Source organism: Panthera tigris, chromosome A1, assembly GCF_018350195.1.
Source record: "Panthera tigris isolate Pti1 chromosome A1, P.tigris_Pti1_mat1.1, whole genome shotgun sequence".
Lineage (NCBI taxonomy): Eukaryota > Metazoa > Chordata > Mammalia > Carnivora > Felidae > Panthera > Panthera tigris.
The window spans coordinates 221,445,803-221,471,166 of record NC_056660.1 but is presented as its reverse complement, the minus strand read 5'-3'; positions in this window follow the sequence as shown (position 1 = coordinate 221,471,166).

Sequence of the window (25,364 nt, the reverse complement as noted above, 5' to 3'; positions counted from 1 at the left end):
GATACAGTTGCCAAGTTAATATTTGAATATATCTTGACATTAGAGAACAAAAATGGAACACAGTCAGGTTAGGCACACTTATTTTTCTCCTTCTTATTTGTTTATTCTCAAGTAATCTTGGCTTCAGGAGTAGAATCCAGTGAGTCATCACTTATATGCAACATCCAGTGCTCATTCCAACAAGTGCCCTTCTTAATGCCCATAACCCATTTTCCTCATCCCCCTACCCCCACCCCCATCAACCCTCAGTTTGTTCTCTGTACTTAAGAGTCTCTTGTGATTTGCCTCCACCTCTGTTTTTATCTTATGTTTCCTTTCCTTCCCCTACAATCGTCTGTTAAGTTTCTCAAATTCCAGATGTTCACATGGATGCAGAGAAAGGGAAACCCTCTTGCATATATGGTGGCAATGCAAACTGGTGCAGCCACTCTGGCAAACAGGGTGGAGGTTCTTCAAAAAGTTACAAATACAACTACCCTACAACCCAGCAATTGTACTACTAAGAGTTTATCCAAAGGATACAGGAGTGCAGATTTGATGGGGCACATCCACCGCCATGTTTTATAGTAGCACTATCAACAATAGTCAATTTATGGAAAATGCCCGCATGTCCCTCAACTGACAAATGGATTAAGAAGATGTGGTATATATGTATATACAATGGAATACAACTCGGCAATGAAAAATAATGAAATCCTCCATTTGCAACAACATGGTTAGGCATACTTAAAGTGAAAACTCTAACTCAGTTTATATCCTCTAAGTTAGTTAATTTTTAGCAGTGGTTTGAGATAGGTACGGTTATCATCCCCTTTTGAGAGTTGGAAAATGTGCACAACGATTAATTTACTTAATAAATTTCATGCATCTATTAAATGACACATTTGGGATTTGAACTCCAGCAGTGTAACTCAGGGGCCATGTTCTTACCAAAATATTGTAGTACCTATTTATATACCAGCATTAGAACATCAGGTGCACTTTTTATTACCCCTGCTCTGAGTGCTTGTATTTGCCTGCATACTTGAAAATCAACTCCAATGATCCTATTTTTTATTTGACTTATGGAACTATGGGTGTTCCGACTCTGTAGTTTGTTTGTTTTTTTCCAATATTATTCTCGCCCCTTGATCTATTTGTGGATTTATATTCCTGTTTTTTTTTTTTTCCTTTTTCTGTGTTGGTCTTAATTTTTTTGCATTATATTCAAATTGAACTGACAATATTAAAACAAAATAAAAGGAGCGCTAAAAACTTTCATATTTTAAGATATTAGAAAATAGCAATTATTGAAAATGGAGCTTGTAAACAATAGGCATCGATATTTATACATAATAAAGCAAGAAAGGAAATGGCAAAAATCGAAAATGAAAGCACAAATTGAGTATAAGATTTTATTTTGCAATTCTTTGAATATTTTAGAGTAACTTATTCATATATATTTTTATAGGACACAGATTTATATAACTAAAATTATTTAACTTTGAAGATATGCACATTTTTTTATATTTAAATTGCCCTCCATAAGTTTCATATCAACATTTACTAGCAAATACTATTTAAGGAACTGCCTCTGCCTTAAAAATTATCCCTGAGAGGATATGTTAAGTCTATCAAGATATAATTTCAGAAAACAAAGTTAGACAATAAGTATTAATATTAATTTATGTAGATTATTTTTGGTTCCGGAAGATGGCGGCGTAGGAGGACGCGGGGCTCACAGCGCGTCCTGCCGATCACTTAGATTCCACCTACACCTGCCTAAAGAACCCAGAAAACCGCCAGAGGATTAGCAGAAGGGAGTCTCCGGAGTCAAGCGCAGACCAGAGGCCCACGGAAGAGGGTAGGAAGGGCGGCGAGGCGGTGCGCGCTCCACGGACTGGCGGGAGGGAGCCGGGGCGGAGGGGCGGCTCGCCGGCCAAGCAGAGCCCCCGAGTCGGGCTGGCAAAAGCAGAGGGGCCGGACGGACTGTGATCCCACAGCCAGCGCGACTTAGCCTCTGGGAGGTCATAAGTTAACAGCTCTGCGCGGAAAGCGGGAAGGCTGGAGGACAAAGGGAGGGAGAGCTGCTGAGCCCCCGGACGGCAGAGCTCAGCTTGGCGGGGAACAAAGGCGCCAGCGCCATTTCCCCCGCCCATCCCCCAGCCAAAATCCCAAAGGGAACCGGTTCCTGCCAGGGAACTTGCTCGCTCCGCGCAAACACCCAACTCTGTGCTTCTGCGGAGCCAAACCTCCGGCAGCGGATCTGACTCCCTCCCGCTGCCACAGGGCCCCTCCTGAAGTGGATCACCTAAGGAGAAGCGAGCTAAGCCTGCCCCTCCAGCCCCCGTGCACCTTGCCTACCCACCCCAGCTAATACGCCAGATCCCCAGCAACACAAGCCTGGCAGTGTGCAAGTAGCCCAGACGGGCCACCCCACCCCACAGTGAATCCCGCCCCTAGGAGAGGGGAAGAGAAGGCACACACCAGTCTGACTGTGGCCCCAGCAGTGGGCTGGGGGCAGACATCGGGTAGGACTGCGGCCCCGCCCACTAACTCCAGTTATACACCACAGCACAGGGGAAGTGCACTGCAGGTCCTCACCACGCCAGGGACTCTCCAAAATGACCAAACGGAAGAATTCCCCTCAGAAGAATCTCCAGGAAATAACAACAGCTAATGAACTGATCAAAAAGGATTTAAATAATATAACAGAAAGTGAATTTAGAATAATAGTCATAAAATTAATCGCTGGGCTTGAAAACAGTATACAGGACAGCAGAGAATCTCTTGCCACAAAGATCGAGGGACTAAGGAACAGTCACGAGGAGTTGAAAAACGCTTTAAACGAAATGCAAAACAAAATGGAAACCACGATGGCTCGGCTTGAAGAGGCAGAGGAGAGAATAGGTGAACTAGAAGATAAAGTTATGGAGAAAGAGGAAGCTGAAAGAAAGAGAGATAAAAAAATCCAGGAGTATGAGGGGAAAATTAGAGAACTAAGTGATACACTAAAAAAAAATAATATACGCATAATTGGTATCCCAGAGGAGGAAGAGAGAGGGAAAGGTGCTGAAGGGGTACTTGAACAAATTATAGCTGAGAACTTCCCTGAACTGGGGAAGGAAAAAGGCATTGAAATCCAAGAGGCACAGAGAACTCCCTTCAGACGTAACTTGAATCGATCTTCTGCACGACATATCATAGTGAAACTGGCAAAATACAAGGATAAAGAGAGAATTCTGAAAGCAGCAAGGGATAAACGTGCCCTCACATATAAAGGGAGACCTATAAGACTCGTGACTGATCTCTCCTTTGAAACTTGGCAGGCCAGAAAGGCTTGGCACGATATCTACAGTGTGCTAAACAGAAAAAATATGCAGCCGAGAATCCTTTATCCAGCAAGTCTGTCATTTAGAATAGAAGGAGAGATAAAGGTCTTCCCAAACAAACAAAAACTGAAGGAATTTGTCACCACGAAACCAGCCCTACAAGAGATCCTAAGGGGGATCCTGTGAGACAAAGTACCAGAGACATCACTACAAGCATAAAACATACAGACATCACAATGACTCTAAACCCATATCTTTCTATAATAACACTGAATGTAAATGGATTAAATGCGCCAACTAAAAGACATAGGGTATCAGAATGGATAAAAAAACAAGACCCATCTATTTGCTGTCTACAAGAGACTCATTTTAGATCTGAGGACACCTTTAGATTGAGAGGGAGGGGATGGAGAACTATTTATCATGCTCCTGGAAGCCAAAAGAAAGCTGGAGTAGCCATACTTATATCAGACAAACTAGACTTTAAATTAAAGGCTGTAACAAGAGATGAAGAAGGGCATTATATAATAATCACAGGGTCTATCCACCAGGAAGAGCTAACTATTATAAATGTCTATGCGCCAAATACCCGAGCCCCCAGATATATAAAACAATTACTCATAAACATAAGCAACCTTATTGATAAGAATGTGGTCATTGCAGGGGACTTTAACACCCCACTTACAGAAATGGATAGATCATCTAGACACACAGTCAATAAAGAAACAAGGGCCCTGAATGATACATTGGATCAGATGGACTTGACAGATATATTTAGAACTCTGCACCCCAAAGCAACAGAATATACTTTCTTCTCGAGTGCACATGGAACATTCTCCAAGATAGATCATATACTGGGTCACAAAACAGCCCTTCATAAGTTTACAAGAATTGAAATTATACCATGCATACTTTCAGACCACAATGCTATGAAGCTTGAAATCAACCACAGGAAAAAGTCTGGAAAACCTCCAAAAGCATGGAGGTTAAAGAACACCCTACTAACGAATGAGTGGGTCAACCAGGCAATTAGAGAAGAAATTAAAATATATATGGAAACAAACGAAAATGAAAATACAACAATCCAAACGCTTTGGGATGCAGCGAAGGCAGTCCTGAGAGGAAAATACATTGCAATCCAGGCCTATCTCAAGAAACAAGAAAAATCCCAAATACAAAATCTAACAGCACACCTAAAGGAAATAGAAGCAGAACAGCAAAGGCAGCCTAAACCCAGCAGAAGAAGAGAAATAATAAAGATCAGAGCAGAAATAAACAATATAGAATCTAAAAAAACGGTAGAGCAGATCAACGAAACCAAGAGTTGGTTTTTTGAAAAAATAAACAAAATTGACAAACCTCTAGCCAGGCTTCTCAAAAAGAAAAGGGAGATGACCCAAATAGATAAAATCATGAATGAAAATGGAATGATTACAACCAATCCCTCAGAGATACAAACAATTATCAGGGAATACTATGAAAAATTATATGCCAGCAAATTGGACAACCTGGAAGAAATGGACAAATTTCTAAACACCCACACTCTTCCAAAACTCAATCAGGAGGAAAGAGAAAGCTTGAACAGACCCATAACCAGCGAAGAAATTGAATCAGTTATCAAAAATCTCCCAACAAATAAGAGTCCAGGACCAGATGGCTTCCCAGGGGAGTTCTACCAGACATTTAAAGCAGAGATAATACCTATCCTTCTCAAGCTATTCCAAGAAATAGAAAGGGAAGGAAAACTTCCAGACTCATTCTATGAAGCCAGTATTACTTTGATTCCTAAACCAGACAGAGACCCAGTAAAAAAAGAGAACTACAGGCCAATATCCCTGATGAATATGGATGCAAAAATTCTTAATAAGATACTAGCAAATCGAATTCAACAGCATATAAAAAGAATTATTCACCATGATCAAGTGGGATTCATTCCTGGGATGCAGGGCTGGTTCAACATTCGCAAATCGATCAACGTGATACATCACATTAACAAAAAAAAAAGAGAAGAACCATATGATCCTGTCAATCGATGCAGAAAAGGCCTTTGACAAAATCCAGCACCCTTTCTTAATAAAAACCCTTGAGAAAGTCGGGATAGAAGGAACATACTTAAAGATCATAAAGGCCATTTATGAAAAGCCCACAGCTAACATCATCCTCAACGGGGAAAAACTGAGAGCTTTTTCCCTGAGATCAGGAACACGACAGGGATGCCCACTGTCACCGCTGCTGTTTAATATAGTGCTGGAAGTTCTAGCATCAGCAATCAGACAACAAAAGGAAATCAAAGGCATCAAAATTGGCAAAGATGAAGTCAAGCTTTCGCTTTTTGCAGATGACATGATATTATACATGGAAAATCCGATAGACTCCACCAAAAGTCTGCTAGAACTGATACATGAATTCAGCAAAGTTGCAGGATACAAAATCAACGTGCAGAAATCAGTTGCATTCTTATACACTAACAATGAAGCAACAGAAAGACAAATGAAGAAACTGATCCCATTCACAATTGCACCAAGAAGCATAAAATACCTAGGAATAAATCTAACCAAAGATGTAAAAGATCTGTATGCTGAAAACTATAGAAAGCTTATGCAGGTAATTGAAGAAGATATAAAGAAATGGAAAGACATTCCCTGCTCATGGATTGGAAGAATAAATATTGTCAAAATGTCAATACTACCCAAAGCTATCTACACATTCAATGCAATCCCAATGAAAATTGCACCAGCATTCTTCTCGAAACTAGAACAAGCAATCCTAAAATTCATATGGAACCACAAAAGGCCCCGAATAGCCAAAGTCATTTTGAAGAAGAAGACCAAAGCAGGAGGCATCACAATCCCAGACTTTAGCCTCTACTACAAAGCTGTCATCATCAAGACAGCATGGTATTGGCATAAAAACAGACACATAGACCAATGGAATAGAATAGAAACCCCAGAACTAGACCCACAAACGTATGGCCAACTCATCTTTGACAAAGCAGGAAAGAACATCCAATGGAAAAAAGACAGTCTCTTTAACAAATGGTGCTGGGAGAACTGGACAGCAACATGCAGAAGGTTGAAACTAGACCACTTTCTCACACCATTCACAAAAATAAACTCAAAATGGATAAAGGACCTGAATGTGAGACAGGAAACCATCAAAACCTTAGAGGAGAAAGCAGGAAAAGACCTCTCTGACCTCAGCCGTAGCAATCTCTTACTCGGCACATCCCCAAAGGCAAGGGAATTAAAAGCAAAAGTGAATTACTGGGACCTTATGAAGATAAAAAGCTTCTGCACAGCAAAGGAAACAACCAACAAAACTAAAAGGCAACCAACGGAATGGGAAAAGATATTTGCAAATGACACATCGGACAAAGGGCTAGTATCCAAAATCTATAAAGAGCTCATCAAACTCCACACCCGAAAAACAAATAACCCAGTGAAGAAATGGGCAGAAAACATGAATAGACACTTCTCTAAAGAAGACATCCGGATGGCCAACAGGCACATGAAAAGATGTTCAACGTCGCTCCTTATCAGGGAAATACAAATCAAAACCACACTCAGATACCACCTCACGCCAGTCAGAGTGGCCAAAATGAAGAAATCAGGAGACTATAGATGCTGGAGAGGATGTGGAGAAACTGGAACCCTCTTGCACTGTTGGTGGGAATGCAAATTGGTGCAGCCGCTCTGGAAAGCAGTGTGGAGGTTCCTCAGAAAATTAAAAATAGACCTACCCTATGACCCAGCAATAGCACTGCTAGGAATTTATCCAAGGGATACAGGAGTACTGATGCATAGGGGCACCTGTACCCCAATGTTTATAGCGGCACTCTCAACAATAGCCAAATTATGGAAAGAGCCTAAATGTCCATCAACTGATGAATGGATAAAGAAATTGTGGTTTATATACACAATGGAATACTACGTGGCAATGAGAAAAAATGAAATATGGCCTTTTGTAGCAACATGGACGGAACTGGAGAGTGTGATGCTAAGTGAAATAAGCCATACAGAGAAAGACAGATACCATATGGTTTCACTCTTATGTGGATCCTGAGAAACATAACAGAAACCCATGGGGGAGGGAAAAAAAAAAAAAAAAAGAGGTTAGAGTGGGAGAGAGCCAAAGCATAAGAGACTGTTAAAAACTGAGAACAAACTGAGGGTTGATGGGGGGTGGGAGGGAGGGCAGGGTGGGTGATGGGTATTGAGGAGGGCACCTTTTGGGATGAGCACTGGGTGTTGTATGGAAACCAATTTGACAGTAAATTTCATATATTAAAAAATAAAAAATTAAAAAAAAAAATTAATTTATGTAATTAATGATTAACACTAATCATGCTGAATGTATTATGAAATATTGTGTTCCTCTTCTTTGATATTATTTTTTGTATAAAACTGTATTATAATTAAATTTCACCATAAGTCATAATTTTTAGCAATAAAAAGTAACACTGCTCTTACAAGTACTTTAAATGTAAATGGACTAAATTTTCCAATCAAAGGATGTAAAGTTTCTGAATGAATAAAAAAATAAGACCCTGCCTACAAGAATTTCACTTCAGATGTAAGAACACAGATTGAAAGTAATAAATAAATAAATAAATAGATAAATAAATAAATAAATAAATAAATAAATAAAAGGAAAGAGGCATTCAATGCAACTGGAAACCAAAAGATAACTGGAGTAAACTTATATTAGACAAAATAGGATTTAAAACAAAGACTGTAATAAGAGACAAAAATGGGCATTTCATAATAGATAAAGGGAAACAATCCATTAAGAGGATATAACAATTGGAAATAAGCCTATTTTGCTCTTTGAGCAGTGTTTTGAAAAAAGTGTGTTGAATTCCAGGGACAAACTTCCAGTCATATTTTACTTTACTAACTTGTGCTTAGTTTTAGAAATCTTCTCATCATACATAGTAAAATAGAACTTGGGCCAAAAGTACAGTGAATTTGATTTTTCTTACTCCATATTGGTCTTCATGTTCACTTACAACCGTATATCTAGTTGTAATGAATTATATATCTGGCTGTGTTCTTATTTCTCTGCAAATTTTCCACTTAGTCTATTAAAACTAATTTTATGAAAGTTCTCTAAAATGTTCAGTCCTTTTGGGATCTCTCAATGATTGTGGAAATTTTCTTCTTCCAGTGTGAGCATTTCATCCAGCAACTGGAGGAAGGGGAGAGCAGCTGTCAGGGAAAGGGAGGACTTCTTTGAGATCCATGGTATTTTCGGATGAAGTCTCTGACACGGCTTACTCAAAATTTGTAGGGTACAGCTCAAGCAGTGTTTACAAGGAAATGAACAACTATAGGGGCACCTGGGTGGCTCAGTCGGTTAAGCGGCCGACTTCGGTTCAGGTCACGATCTCGCGGTCCGTGGGTTCGAGCCCTGAGTCGGGCTCTGTGCTGACCGCTCAGAGCCTGGAGCCTGTTTCAGATTCTGTATCTCCCTCTCTCTCTGCCCCTCCCCCGTTCATGCTCTGTCTCTCTCTGTCTCAAAAATAAATAAACGTTAAAAAAAAAATAAAAAAAAAAAGGAAATGAACAACTATAAATACCTATGGGAAACAAAATTTATGGAAATTCCTCTTCTAATTGTCTATCCTGTATTTTAGTGATATGTGCCAGATATTTTAGTGGGGCAACAGACAGACTATCTCATTATCATTCTCAAGAGAACAGAAACTCTTTGCTTTAGAAAAAGGTTTGGTCTGTCATCTTCTCCTAAAGAGCTGGAACACAGGCTTCACTGACATACACACTTCACTAGTATATTCAACTTTAACACCCACCTCCTCTTTGTCAAAAATCTCCTGTATTCTTTAAGTTCTGTGTTTTTTTTTAATCTCCTGTATTCTAAAGATAATTCCCCCCTTTTGATGGAGTTTAGAAACTAGTGACTTGTACCACCAGAAACAATTGTGAAATTAATAGTGACTTAGAATTTATTTTTTCATAATTTTTATAATAACATTTACCTATTCTTTTCTATGGACGACAAGCAGTTATCACAAATCTTCTGAGCTTCCTCCAAAGGCTCTTAAAATATCCACCATTCATTTGTTGATTATCACTAAAAAGTGTTTGTCAGATCCTGTTTCATAAATCTGTTCTTTTTTTCAAACTCGTTCCTTCTCGAAACTTCCAAGACAATTTACTTCTTTCAACTTTTTTTTTTTTTTTTTTTTTTGCTACACTCTGGATGCTGTGACCTCATCCATAAATCTCCAGGGGCTTTGACGCCCTAGCACAAATTTCAACTGGCACAATCTCACTCGACAGTCTCTTTACTGGAGCTCTTACACTACTCCCCAGACTGTTGTTTTTCATTTTTATTTTGGAAAATGCAAGGATACATTTGCATAAAAACATGATTTTTTTTTGTATTTAGTAACCTACTTATTCTCTCTTTTGCTCTTACTATCTATTTCAAATTAGAAAATCTTAAGCATTTTTGGTATTTAGTAATCTACTTATTCTCTCTTTTGCTCTTAATAGCTATTTCAAATTAGAAAATCTTAAGCATTTTTGGAACTGCAGTTTTTAAAGAAATGAATTAGTTAGTTGTCATTAATTTGATTATATCTAGCTCTGTTCTTATTTGTATTTATCACATGTCAAGTTGTCTGAACTTCTTAGATCTGTGGAGGTTTTGGTAGATTTCCAAACATTTGTGAAATTCTCAACCCTAATCTCTTCAAATATTTGTTGTCACCTGTTTTCTTTTTCTTTGTCTCCTCCCACGTGTCTAACACTTGTATATTTGAATGTTTTGTGTTATCCTGTGGGTTTCATGTGATTGATTCCATTTTTCTCACTCATTTTAACGCTTCAGTTAGGATAATTTATATTTTCAGACCTTCAAGCTTACTAATTCTTTTTCCAATTGTGTCTCTTCTGGCCTTAAGCCAATCATACAAATGCATGTGCATATTATGTATATAGACAAGCGCCCCATTGTTATAATTTAGATGAAGCCCTTTATGTGTACCATCTTTTCTCAGAAAGGCACACCATCCATTGGAATTTTTTTTCACCAGATATCCCCTTGATCTTACTGTTTTGTCGATGATAAGGCTTGTTCTTATTTTGAACATAAATGTTTCTTTACTGCTTTTTCTGTTTTATACACACAAAAAAGACATTTTACTCCCTGATTTTAAAAACATAATTTTAGAAAGATCTAAGATGTTACCATGTAAAATCTACTTGGTTTTTACACTTACTAATGAGACATTTAGCCACTTTTTGTTCTTATACCACTTCTTATGGCCATTTAAAAATATGGATATTTGACTCAGTTTCATGCTAGAAAAATCAGAAGTCCTTGGAAAGATTAGAAGTCCACTTTGTTTATGTACATGACTATTCTTGATTAAGTCAATCATGTTGTAATTATTTCCAAAGAGCTGCAATATAGAGAAAAAAAAAAAGAGAGAGAGAACAGACTGAATTGTTTATTGTCTGGGGACATTCTCCCTTTGAGGCTTTCTCCATGTTTACTAACACAGAGAGGCACTTGTATGACTTCACACATTTTTCCTGGAAAGTTTCTGATTAATCTCAGATATTGCACTGGGTCAGGGGCAATCTGTTGGTACACTGATATTTGTCTTATGACAGAGTGGGGTTATTACACGTCTTTATAAGAGGACTTTAGCCAAGTTTTTTTCAAGTCCTACAAAAACTGTTTAAAATTAAATTAGATGGTTAGAGTGTGTAGATCATTAAATTTTTCATTCAAACTGAATAGCAGAAATAACTCAGGTTTTAAGAAAGAGAGATTGCTAGGGCACGAATGAAGAGAGTGTTCTTTTTGACTTTGCAGAAGCAAAATGCTTGACTCAACAGGAAAAGCAGACTTTGAATATTAATAATAGTTTCAGGAAAAAAAAAAAAACACCTTCCAGGGTAGTCATACTAACTGTAGTAATGAAAATGGCAATCTTTTTACCTATGGGCTTATTTCAAATAATAGTAATCTCTAAGTATTCTTTTAAGAACTAATAATTATATGTATAGTTTTATGTATGCAAAGGTAATAGCAAGTTAATCATGGGTTTTGATGAAACATGCATATTTTCAATCCATCCTTAGCAATTCTAGACTTATGACTATATGCTTTATAGCTTCTCAGGGTATTTATTATGTAACCTTTTTATGCTAAAATTTTTATTAAATTTATAACTTAAATACAGAACAGTACACAATCATAATTGCAGTGGTGACACATTTACATGACGTAAACACACTTTGTGTGACCAGCACCTACAGGAAGAAACAGAAAATTACCATATGCCCCCAAAGCCTTCTTCAGATACTCTTTCTTGTTGGTAATTACAACTAACCCTCACCCAAAATTAATAACAATCCTGGCATCTAAAATAATATATTGCTTTTGCCTCTTTTTGCACTTAGCATAAAAGGAATCATCCAATATATACTATTTCTTTCTAGTTTATTGTTTTTAATATTTTGCATTTGACATTCACCTATAATACTACATTAGATTGTAGTTAGTTTATTCTCATTACTGAACAGGATTCCATTGCATGATGTATCACAATTCATTAATCAGTTCTGCAGATGGACCTTTGGCTATTTTCCAGTGGTAAACTGTTACAAATAATGCCTATTATTAAAACAGACTTCTTAGGGCACTTGCGTGGCTCAGTTGGTTAACCGTCTGACTCTTGATTTCAACTCAGGTCATGATATCATGGTTTGTGAGATTCAGCCCTGCATGGCATGGAGCTCCACCCTGACAGCAGAAAGCCTGCTTGGGATTCTCTCTCTCTCCCCTTCCCCCTGTTAGCACTCTCTTTGACTCTGTCTCTCAAAAATAAATAAATAAAACTTAAAGAAAAAAGAAAATGGACTTGCTACTGTATTTGGCTAGACATATAAGGTGGGAATATAAACAGAGATGAAATTAATTGGTCAAATTCATGAGTAGGGTAGCTGTAATAAACAGTACCAATCACCTTTGTAAAGGGATTTTGATCAATTTACAGCAACAGTATATGGAAATTCCAATTGCTTCATGTCCTTCTGATACATGGAATTGTCAATTATTTTCACCCATCCTTCCTGTTTTAATTTGCATTTACTACCTGATGACTAATGAAATAAAGTACTTGTTTCATTATGTTTTATGTCCATTTGAATATTATCTTTTGGGAAGAGCTTATATGAATCTTTGCTAATTGTTTTAGAGCGCCTTACTTTTTGTTTATTTATAAATACTGTTTATATGTTCTGGCAACATGCCCATTATTATATACATATGCATATGTTACTGTGCATATATTTTATGCCTACTTTATTACATAGCCCAGAACACTCTGCTCTATTTATGCACTTATGTCAATCTAGAGAAATACTAAGAGTTGGGGAAGATGGTAGATACAGAAGACTATTGAAAACTGAAAGATCATCTGAATGCTATTTCCTTGAAGTCTCTTCTAAGTGGCAATGATACATTAATTTGATGTTCTTGGGGCAAAATCTCAAGTTGAGAAATATTTTCTCACACACACAAAAAACCAAACTTCACTCTCATTTTGAGCATAAATTCTTACTCATGTTTTCAATTTGATTTTCAAAGGCCACTACACTCAGTCTTTCGTATCCTCATTTTCTTATTTATTTATTTATTTATTTTATTATGTAATTTTAATGTTTATTTATTTTTTTAATTTAAAAAATTCTTTAAATGTTTATTTTTGACACAGAGAGAGAGACAGAGTATGAGCAAGAGAGGGGCAGAGAGAGAGAGGGAGACACACAATCCAAGGCAGGGTCGAGGCTCTGAGCTGTCAGCACAGAGCCCGTCGCGGGGCTTGAACTCACAGATCGTGAGATCATGACCTGAGCCAAAGTCGGACGCTCAACAGACAGAGTCACCCAGGCGCCGTGATGTGTATTTATTTTTGAGAGAGAGAGACAGAGTGTGAACAGGGGAGGGGCAGAGAGAGAGGGAGACACAGAGTCGGAAGCAGACTCCAGGCTCCTGGCTTCAACACAGAGCCCGAGGCAGGCTAGACTACCACAAACTGAGCCATGAGATCGTGACCTGAGCCAAAGTCTGAGGCTTAACCAACTGAGCCACCAAGGTCCCCTCATATCCTCCTTTTCATCAAAATCTGTAAGTCATTTCCTTGAAATGTTCTAGAATTCATGTTTTCTTATTTTTTGTCTTACCTAGACAATATTTTCTCTCCCAGTCTTCTGTGATTGCCTTATAATTATCTTAATAGCGATTGCGTGTACTATTAATTTTCTATTTGATGAATATTAAACAATAGCATTCAATTGTACCTTTGATATGGCTCAGTTATTCATTTTTCCTTTTGCCTTTCTTTCCTACCTCATATCTACATAATTTTGTTTCCGTGCCAACTGATTCACATGGTTTTCCTCTTTCTCCCTTCCAATCCATCCCATACAAGGCTAACAGACATATCTTTTGCAAAGATAAATCTATTTACTTTTAAAAATCTTTATGAGAATAACCCCCTTAAAAATCCTGCAATAGTAAAGTCCTGGCATTCAGACAGAGCCCTTCCAAGATTGATTGAGCCTTATGTTGTTAATTTATGCCTTAATAGTTTGGTGTAGTTAGAAGATGGCATTGAATTATATCATATCCTTATAGCAGTAAGAAAGGATCCTCTTAAAATCATTGTCCTAACATTTATATTCTACTAAATAAGCCTCTTCATTTTAATAACTATAAACCATATAAATTATCTTTCTGTAGAATGCAACTTATAATTGTTATTCTTAATTGCAAGTCTTTTGACAATGTGTTTAGGAAACTGATTAAGATACGATAATATTTAATTTTAAAATGTTGTATTATCTATCCAATCATTGTCTGTGCTCTAATACATGTCTTGTTCTTTCAGAAATAATTTTTAAAAATCACATTTTTCAAAAATCATTTCAGATTACTTTAGAGTAGACCTAGAATGACAACAGGGATTTTATTTCAATATTGATACTCAGGAAAAATCCTGTTCAAATTCCCATGTGATCATACTACATTGTTTGTGTCAGAGCCTTGAAAGTTTAGTATTAAATAACAGTCTTGATGAGACCCCAGGGGATTTAAATAAGTCTTGGAGTTCTTTTCCTCTGGTTTCTTAGGTTATCTACTGTAGAACATGAAATGGTTTTGCTTCATTTAAAAAGCTCACATCTAAATAAAAGATAGTTGTTTTATTCCCAAGGAAAATACTTGCATCTGAAATTCCATCCAAGGATATTTCAGAGTAGCTTTGTCTTTGTAATAAAACTTTTCGTGTGAACCACAGTGTAGGTTAAATCATTATTTGTAATTTAGACAATAATATACATACCATATTTGTTTTCGTATCTCATTTTTTGTTCCTATTATTCACTGTTTTGTTCCCTAAAAGATTACCTGGCATAGAGTAGGTACTTAACAAATACTGCTTTAATGAATTTACAGGTCCGTTTGCTTTTGACCATATTATCTAACTTCTCAATTTCTTGTAAAATTTTTTAAACGGCAATAGTAAATTTTAAAGCACAGGGTTGTTATTAACTGAGATATCGACCATAAAGCAAGAGTGCTCAATGCATTGGAAACTCTCAGTAAGCATGAAATTTCCTGATTATCTTTTAAAATATTTTCAGAACTTTCTTAAAGAAGAATCTTAAGCAGCGCAAGTTACTACACTCAGTTTTGATTATATAACTGAGTACATCAATTACATCAATGTACATCAATTCTACCCTGAAAACACAAAGACTTATCTAGCACAGAGAACACTGCTGAGAACATAGTACTGACGGAGACAATTTCCATGGGAAATCTCCAAATTATTTTTGAACAATAACAACAGTGTTATCAAACGTGTATGTAATAGTTTCCTAGAGCTTCTATAAACAATAACCACAGACCTAGTGATTTGAAATAACAGAAACTTATTCTGTCATAGTTCAGGAAACTAGAGTGTTAGCACGATTGTTTCCTTCAGGAGGCTCTGATGGAGAATCTGTTCCATGTGTCTCCCATAGCTTCTGGTGCTTACGGATAATCACGGACATTCCTTGGCTTGTGGCTACTCTGATGTCTATCCCCATCATTACTATACTCTCCCCATGTGTCGTTCTCCGTGTCCTCTTGAAGACATCAGTCATTGAATAGGACCTACACTAATCCAGGATGACATCGTTTTTATATGATTACATCTTCAAATATTCTGTTTCCAAATAAAGTCATTCATACGTCCCTAGGAATAGACTTGAATTTATCATGTTGGGAGAATGCAATTCTAGTCACCAGAGTGTGCCTAATATTTTGTCATTGATAAAGAATTCAGTTAACATCCCAAAGCTCCGTTCACATTTTGAGAAGATGTCTTAAAATAATTTTACATCATGGCTTGCAATTAATTGATTTTACAGTCTATGCGTTAATAATTTGCCATCAAGTGAAACATAAATTTTACCGCACACACAGTTGAAGCATACACTATTCAGTTTGTTAAAAAGTATTTTTTAGTAAGATTTCTTAACACTTTTTTCATGTTTATCTATTTATTTAGGGAAAGAGAGCATGAAGGGGGGGGGCACAGAGAGAAAGAGAGAGAGAGAGAGAGAGAGAGAGAGAGAGAGAGAATCCCAAACAGGCTCCATGCTGTCAGTGCAGAGCCTCACGTGGGGCTTGAACTCACAAACTGTGAGCCAAAATGAAGAGTCAGATGCTTAACCAAGAAAGCCACCTTTTGCTTAACCAAGAAGAAGAGTCAGATGCTTAACCAAGAAAGCCACATTTTGGGGGCCACCTAGGTGCCCCCAAAATGTATTCATAATGCTTAATACATGTGCATATATATTCTTTCATAAATATCTGCTCTCATTGCTTACTGACTTTGTACTTTTAAAAATTAACAATTAAATATTATATATTTTTACATTCTTTTTTCTTCTTTTTGTTTTCAAGTTTTTATTGAAATTCCAGTTAGTTAACATACAGGGTGATATTAGTCGTTTCAGGTGTACTGTATACTGACTTATCACATCCATATAACACCCAGTTCTCAACACAAGTGCACTCCGTAATCACCATCACCTATTTAACTCCTCCCCTCACCTACCTTCCCCCTGGTAAACATTAGTTTGTTCTCTATAGTTGAGTATGGTTCTTCATTTCTCTCTCTCTCTTTTCCTTCGCTCATTTTATTTCTTAAATTGCATATATGAGTGAAATCATATGATATCTGTCTTATTCTGACTGACTTATTTCACCTAGCATACTACTCTCTAGCTCCATCCATGTGTTTGCAAATGACAAAATTTCATTCTTTCATATCTATATTATCTATATCTATATATGTATACATCTCTATCTACCTATCTATCTATCTCCATTCATCAGTCAATGGACATGGGCTGTTTCCATAATTGTACTATTGTAGATAATAGTGCTATAAACATTGGGATTTATGTATCTCTTTGAATTAGTATTTTTGTATTATTTGGGAAAATCCAGCAATTGCTGGATCGAAGGATAGTTTGTATTTTTAATTTTTTGAGAAACCTCTATACTCTTTTCCAGTGTCTGCACCAATTTTCATTCTCACCAATGGTGCCGGAAGGTTCCTCTTTCTTTGTATCCTCACCAATACCTGTTGTTTCAAAATAGTACTCTGATTACTATAAAACACTGAAAGAAATTGGGATGACACACAAAAAAATGGAAAGATATTCCATGCTCATGGATTGGAAGAACAAATATTGTTAAAATGTTTATACTACACAAAACAATCTTTATATTTAACACAATTTCTATCAAAATGCCAGCAGCATTTTTTACAGAGCTAAAACAAACAATTCCAAAATGTGTATGGAACCATAAAAGACCCCACATAGCCAAAGCAACCTTGAAAAAGAAAAGCAAAACAAGAGTCATCACAATTCCAGACTTCAGGTTATATTGTAAAGCTGTAGTGATCAAAATAGTATAGTACCAGTACAAAAATAAGACACATACATGAATGGAACAGAACAGAATAGCCAGAAATGAACCCACAACTATATGGTCAATTAATCTTTGACAAAGAAGGAAGGGATATCCAATGGGAAAAAAAGACAGTCTCTTCAACACATGCTGTTGGAAAAATGGGACAGCAGCATGCAAAAGAATGAAACTAGACTACTTTCTTACACCAAACACAAACAATAAATTCAGCATGAATTAAAGACCTAATATGAGACCTTTGGGGCGCCTGGGTGGCTCAGTTGGTTAAGCGGCCGACTTCGGCTCAGGTCGTGATCTCGCGGTCCGTGAGTTCGAGCCCCGCGTCGGGCTCTGTGCTGACAGCTCAGAGCCTGGAGCCTGTTTGAGATTCTGTGTCTCCCTCTCTCTCTGACCCTCCCCTGTTCATGCTCTGTCTCTCCCTCTCTCAAAAATAAATAAAACGTTAAAAAAAAATTAAAAAAAAAAAGACCTAATATGAGACCTGAAACCATAAAAATCCTAGAGGAGAACATAGGCCATAGCAACTTCTTACTAGATATGTCTCCAGATGCAAGGTAAACAAAAGCAAAAATGAATTATTAGGACTTCATCAAAATAAAAATCTCCTGCACAGTAAAGGAAACAATCAACAAAACTGAAAGGCAAGTTTTGGAAAGCGAAAGTATATTTACAAATGACCTATCTGGTAAAGAGTATGAAAAATATCTAAAGACTTATAAAAATTCAAAAACAACTAAAGAAATTACAAAATACAAATAATCCAATTAAAAATGGACAGACAACATAAATAGACATTTTTACAAAGCAGACATACAGACGGCATACAGAGACATGAAAAGATGCTCAACATCACTCATCATCAAGGAAATACAAATCAATACTACAATGAGGTATTATTTTACACCTATCAGAATGTCTAAATCAACAACACAAGTAATTATTTGATTTTTGGACTTGAACTTGGGATTATTTATGTACCTCATGGCAGAGAAATGATTCAGCTCCCAAAACAAAGACAGTTGTGGTTTTTTCATAACTTTAATTCTCCATCTCATACTCACACAGCTACTGTGATTTTTTAACAAATATTTTTGTCAATAGCAAATGATATTCTTACCCTATGAACACTTAGAATATTTTTATTTTTACAATAGTCAAGACATGTAAGCAACCTAAGTGTCCATCAGTAAACAAGTGGATAAGGAACATATACATATAATATATATGTAATTTAATGTAATATAATAGTTATATATATATATAATTTAATGTAATATAATAGTTATATATATATATATATATATATTCCTTATATATATAACACTTAGGTAAGCAACCTAACTGTTCATCAGTAGACAAGTGGATAAGGAAGATACACATATAATGTATATTGTAATTATATTATAATATATTATAAAATGTTATATACAATATATACATACATATATATATATATATATATATATATATTCCACTATATAAAATGAAATACTAAGCAACCATAAAAAAGGATGAGATCGTGGTATCTGAGACAAAATGAATGGAACTAGAGGGTGGGATATGAAGTAGATAAGTTAAACTAAGAAAGGCATATATCATATGATTCCACTCATTAATGGAATATAAAAAAAAGAATAAACAAAAAGCAGAATCAGCACTAAAAATACAGAGGACAAACTGTTACAAGCTGCCAGAGGGAAGTGGTGTGGGGGTTGAGAAAACTGGGTGAAGGGAAGAGGGAGATACAAGCTTCCACTTATGGAATGAGTAAGTCACGGGAATAAAACGTAGAACATAAGGAATATAAATAAGTAAGTAAGTAAATAAAATAAATAAATAAATATTTGAAATATATATATGAAATATATGTAAACATATTTCAAATATACATATATATTTGAAAACACTACTAAAATGCAAGCAGAGAGAAAATTTAAATGAAAAGTACTCAGTTTTGGACAACTGCACAGTAGTTGATATATATTGAAAAGTTTCTATCCATGGGTACCACAATTTTAAAAAATCAACCTGTTTACAGTGCAATTAACATACAACAAAATTCACCAATTTTAAGTGTACACTTTGGTGAAGTTTGACAAATGTCTACAGTTATATATTCGGCATCTAATTCATGACACCGGACCTTTCTACCAACCACCTTCAGTTACCAGGATCACTTTGCAGTCAGTTTTCTTCCCAGAGCCCAGCTCCTGGCAACCACCAGGCTCATTTCTTTCTCAATAACTTTCCATTTCCTAGAGTGTCACATAAATAGTAAGGCAGTAAGTCTGCCTTCTTTCTCTCACCATCATGATTTTGAGCATTAAGATATATTGCCTGCGTCAGCAGTCCATTTATTTTTATGGTTAAATAATATTTTAGTTTTTGGATACAATATCATCAGAGCATTATCCTATCAATGAATATATTGATATTACTTTTTGTTTAAAAACAGGAATTATTATTAACAAATCTATGTAAAAGCCTTTGTGTGGACCCCTGATTTCATTTGTCATGGGTAAATACCTAGGAGTGGAATCAATGCATAACATGGTAAGTAAATCTTTAATTATATAAGAAACCATGGCAGAAACCAGGGCAGAGAGAGAGAGGGGGCACAGAATCTGAATGCTTTTCCAGAGTGGCTGTACCATTTTATATTCCCATCAGCAATAATGGGATTTCTAGTTTTTCCTAAGTAGTGGCAAAATCTTGGTACTGTCAGTTTTTTTAATGGTAGTCGTTTTGTTGAATTTGTAGTAAATTCTCATTATCATTTTATTTTCCATTTCCCTAATGAAAATTAAGTTGAGGATCTCCCATATGCTTTTTTTAATAGTTTGTGTATCTTTGGTGAAGTGTTTGCTGAGATATGTGGCCCATCGATTTTATTAGATTGCTTGTATGCTTATTTTAGATCTGTAAAAAAAAATGGTACTTATTTGTTTTGAGAGACAGAAAGGCAGCATGCATGAGCCGGGGAGAGGCAGAAAGAAAAGGAGAGAAAGAAACCTAAGCAGGTTCCATGCTGTCAACACAGAGTCCAAGGCAGAGCTCGATCCCCACCTCAGGCCAAGAGTTGGACGCTCAACCAACCGAGCCACCCAGGCACCCCTGATCTGGAAGAAATTTCCTTATAGGGTGGATTAGAACCCTTTCTCATTTTCATATTTTGCAAATACTTTTCCCCATTCAAGGTTGTTTTTATTTCATTTTTTGAAAAAAAAAATCGAAATATCTTACAGGTTCTGGAATTTTATTGTTTTGATTAAAAAGTTAATTTTCCATTTTTTCTTTATGATTGATGCTATTATGTTTATTTTCATAGATATTTCCATGAATGTTTATGTTTATGCTTAACTTTAATTATACTTCTACATTTAGGTCTAGAGTCCAATTTGAATGAATATTTATATATGGTAGGAGGTAAAAAGGGTATGGATGAAGGGATTTTGAAATATATATATATGTATATATTATACTTTTTACAAATAAATGTTTATTTATTTTGAGAGAGAATGTGAGCAGAGGAAGGGCAAAGAGAGAAGGAGAGACAGAAGAGGAGAGAGAGAATCCTGAGCAGGCACCACACTGTCAGAGCAGAGCCTTAAGAAGGCTTGAACCCGCAAACCATGAGACTATGACGAGAGCCGAACCCAAGAGTCAGACGCTTAATCAACTGAGCTACCCAGGCACCTTTTTAAATATATATATTATATATATATATATATATTTTTTTAATTTTTAATGTTTACTTATTTTTGAGAAATTGAGAGGGAGAGAGAGAGAGAGAGAAAGGGAGACAGAGAGACAGGACAAGGGAGGGAGGGGCAGAAAGAGAGGGGGACACAAAACCAGAAGCAGCCTCCAGGCTCTGAGCTGTCAGCATAGAGCTCCACTCAGGGCTTGAACTCACGAACTGAAAGATCATGACCTGAGCCCCAGTCAGAGGCTTAACTGACTGAGCCACCCAGGTGCCCCAATACTTCTTTTAGAGTCACTTAGACTCATTGCAAAATTGAGCAGAAGGTGTAGCTCTTCCAATGTAAACGATTTCCAATTGGTAGCAGAGGTATTTGCTGAAAAGATTCTCTTTTCTCTTTGAATCGCCTTGTACATTTTCCAAATGCAATTGATCCTGTGTGTATGCACCGATTTTTATTTTTCTTCTCTTTTATGGCTCAGTTGGTCTATATATTTGCTTTTATGCTCATATTAACCTGTAGTGCTTACTATGCTGTATAATAATTCTTGAGAGGAGGTCATTTAAGCCCTCAAACTATATTCATCTCTTACAGAATTGTTTTGCCCATTCTGAATCCTTTTGTCATGTTTTCCTTTTTTGTCATGTTTTCCTGTGTCTATTGTTTCATAAAATTTCATGTTTTTTTCAATTCTCTGTGGCTAGTGTACAGAAATGTTATAAAATTATATATAAACATATATCCCAGCTAACCTACAGCTATGCTAAAGCTATATATGTCTAGTGCATTTTTGTTTATTTCTTCAGAATTTATTTATACACCATAGTCCTATTTTCAAATGAAGATGAACTTTCTACTTTCCCTACAGTATGTCTAGCTTCCTTACACTGCCTAGGACCTGCAGTAAAATGTTGAATAACAAAGAGAGTGGGTATCCTTGCCCTATTACTGAGGCCAGTATCAGCCTCTTGAGTTTCTTTTTAAGTTTGAATGGTATTTTTTTTTCATTCTTTTCTTTTTAACTTATTTGTGTCTTTCTATTTAATGTGAGATGTCTGCAGGATGACTAATTTTGTCCTTTCTATCATCTAGGTTTATACTTGACGTGGTTTCATTGGTGTGATTATTTCATTCACATTTCTTGTAATCTTTGATATGGTTTAAATCTGACATCTTCCTATTTGTTTTCTCCTTTCTCATCTTCTCTCTGTTCTTTTTTGGTTCATTTCATGCTTTCTATGAATTTTTTATGTCATTACATATAATCTCTTATTAAGTTATTAGATATTTTTGTTCTAATTTTCTTTTCTAATGATTGCTTTATGGTTTGAAATATACATCTTCATTACATCTTATCTTCAGAGTATATTAAACTACGTAACTTACAATGTATGAACAATACAAAGGGCACCTTCATGTTTCCATTTTCTATTATTGTTGTCAAACATTTTACTTGTACATGTATCTCATAGATAGTTGTCATTTCTTCTTTGGAATGTGCATTATATTTTAAATATAATTAAGATAATATAGAAAGCATCATCTTTTATACCTACACTTGTGTATCTTTTCTAACACTTTTCACTCATTTTTAGTGGGTATAATTTTATTCTGACTTTAGGACATAGCTTTGTTTCCTTAGAAATGGATTCTCATCTTTGTTGCCTGAAAAAAAATCTTTATTTCCCTTTTATTTTTATAATACATTTCTATGTTTAGAATCCTATTATTTTTCTTATAGCAAATTAATACTGTCATTCCATTCAGTGTATGACTTTTATGGGTTTCTGATAAGAAGTCATTATTTTACTTATTTTTGTTTCTCTGTAGACACCTGTGTTTTTTTTCTCTAGTTGCTTTTAAGATCTTTTTTTTTTTACCTCTACATAAGCTTTATTGTGGATTTCTTTATGTGTATTGCGATTGTAGTTCACTTAATTTCTTAAACCTATATGTTTGTACGGTATAACCAAATTTTGAAATATTTAGCCATTATTCTTACAAATGCTTAGTTATAACAGTAATAGCATATGTTCTAGGTCACTTGATAATGTTCTTTAACTCACTGATGCTTTTTGTGTTCATTTTTTTAAAGTTTATTTATTTTGAGAGACAGTGTATGAACAAGTGGAAGAAGGGCAGAGAGAGACAGACAGACAGAGAAAGAGAATCCCAAGCAGGCTCTGCACTGTCAATGCAGAGCCTAATGCAGGGCTTGAACTCAGGAACACTTGAGATCATGACCTGAGCCGAATCAAGACTCAGGTTTTTATCCTACTGAGCCACCCAGGAGCCACTAGGGTTCATTTTCCTCTTTTCTCTTCCATTGCCTCATTTTGGACAATGTCTGTTGCTATGGCTTCATGTTCAATGATATTTCTGCTAATTTGTGGCTAGTACCATCCAGTGTACTTTTCATCATGGATATTGTATTTTTCACCTCTGGTGATTACATTTAGGTCATTTTTATATCTTCTATTGTTCTTTTCATGGGCAAGTTTCCTTCTACATTATTATGCATTTTGAGGATATTTATAATGGGCATTGTAATGTCTTTGTCCTCTAATTCCATTAGATCTGTCAATTCTGTGCCTGATTATTTCAATTGGCTACCAGTTCTGAATTTAAGTTTTGTGAACTGAATTATATTTCTTTAAAGAGTGCTGGACTTTTTTTTTTGGGGGGGGTGGCATGTATTTAATTTACTTTTAACCTTTGTTATAATGATTCCAGGCCAACCCTTACCAAAGGCTAATTTGACCCTGTCAATAAGGTGATACTCTGCTCAGAATTCTCTCTCAGGGTGCATGTATTATTAGTTTTTTCTTTTTTTTTTTCAGTGTGGCTGAGGAGATTTTATGCTATTTTCATTCCCATGTGAGCTTCAGAAACTTCTTAGCTTACTCTTTTCTACTGCTTCTTAGAATTTCTCTCTACGAATGCAAAGATTGTCACTCATCCAAAGATTTGAGGAGACTCTTTTGAAGATCTCCAAAGATTTCTCTGTGTAGCTCCCTTTTATCTGATATTCTGCCCTGCCGATTCTAGCTACCTTGACATCTTCAAAATCTGATCTTTGTCCCTTCAAATCAGCAAGAATTTCAGGCTCTCTTTGAATGCCTCGCACTTCCTTGAGTCCTGAAAAGTGTATCCACAGAGGAACCAGGGAACATCACAACATTCTTCTGGTTTCACTTGTCTCAGGTATCACAATCCTATGCTGTTGTTTCCCAGTATCTGATAACATCTCACACTGGTGTTCAGGTTTCCTAGTGTATGTAGTGATGGCGGAGGGGAACACAATTACTGTAGTAGTTGATTTTCCATAGACAGTAGGAGGAGATTATGCAATGCCTTTACATGTATTAACTCACGTAATCCTCACAGGTCCAAGAAGTGAATTGTATCAAATTATTCTATCGTCAACTTGGTTAGACTGAGAACAAAATTTTCCAAAATCTAATTCCCTGTCTATTCATGGGTTAGAGTTAACCGAATAGGTACTTTCACGAGGTATGGGATAAAGAGGTGTGAAATTGGCCATGACCCCCTGAATATTAGACGTGATGGCAGATGTGAGGCACCGAGGAGCTTTCAGCGTGTCCTGCTGCCTCAACTCATCGTCCAGATCTTTTTGAGTGCTGGCTCTGCTATCTAACAACAAATCCTGGTCCACCACTGTGCTTTGCATATACGTTTACAGAGCCACAGGCTCACACCCCTCCTTTAATAATTCCTTCTGCACATCCCTTTCGGTAGCTGAACATGTGCTTCTCAGACTGACCACATGCGACTCAGCTGAGGCTCTCTCACGTGTGTTCTGACATTCACGTTCCTGTGCTCTTCACAATTGCGCAAGCTTTAATTCCTATAACAAATCCCTTCTCCCACAATGCACTGCAGCTCCATTTCCATTAGTCAACATTTGCTGATATAGAAGGCATTATGGTGATCTCTAGTTTTTACATAAGTAAAATAAGAAATGGAAACAATTCATAATTTTTTAATATTAAAAAGCCAATGAGTGCTAGAGCTAGGATTTAAATCCAGGAAGGGTGTTTCGAAAGTGATGATTTTATTCACCTTGCCATATTGCCTCTTTAAAGCTCTGCACTTATCAGTGGTAATGAAATATCTGTCATTTTTTTGGCACAACGCTTTTATGACTATGTGTGTTGAAATATTCAGGGATTTATATTTATTTGCTAGAACCGTTTGCCAACTCTCACATACATATAATGTCTATGGAATATTAAAATTAAATTCAAGATTATATTTTGTTTTTGTTTTATGTCAGTGATGATATATACAAAGA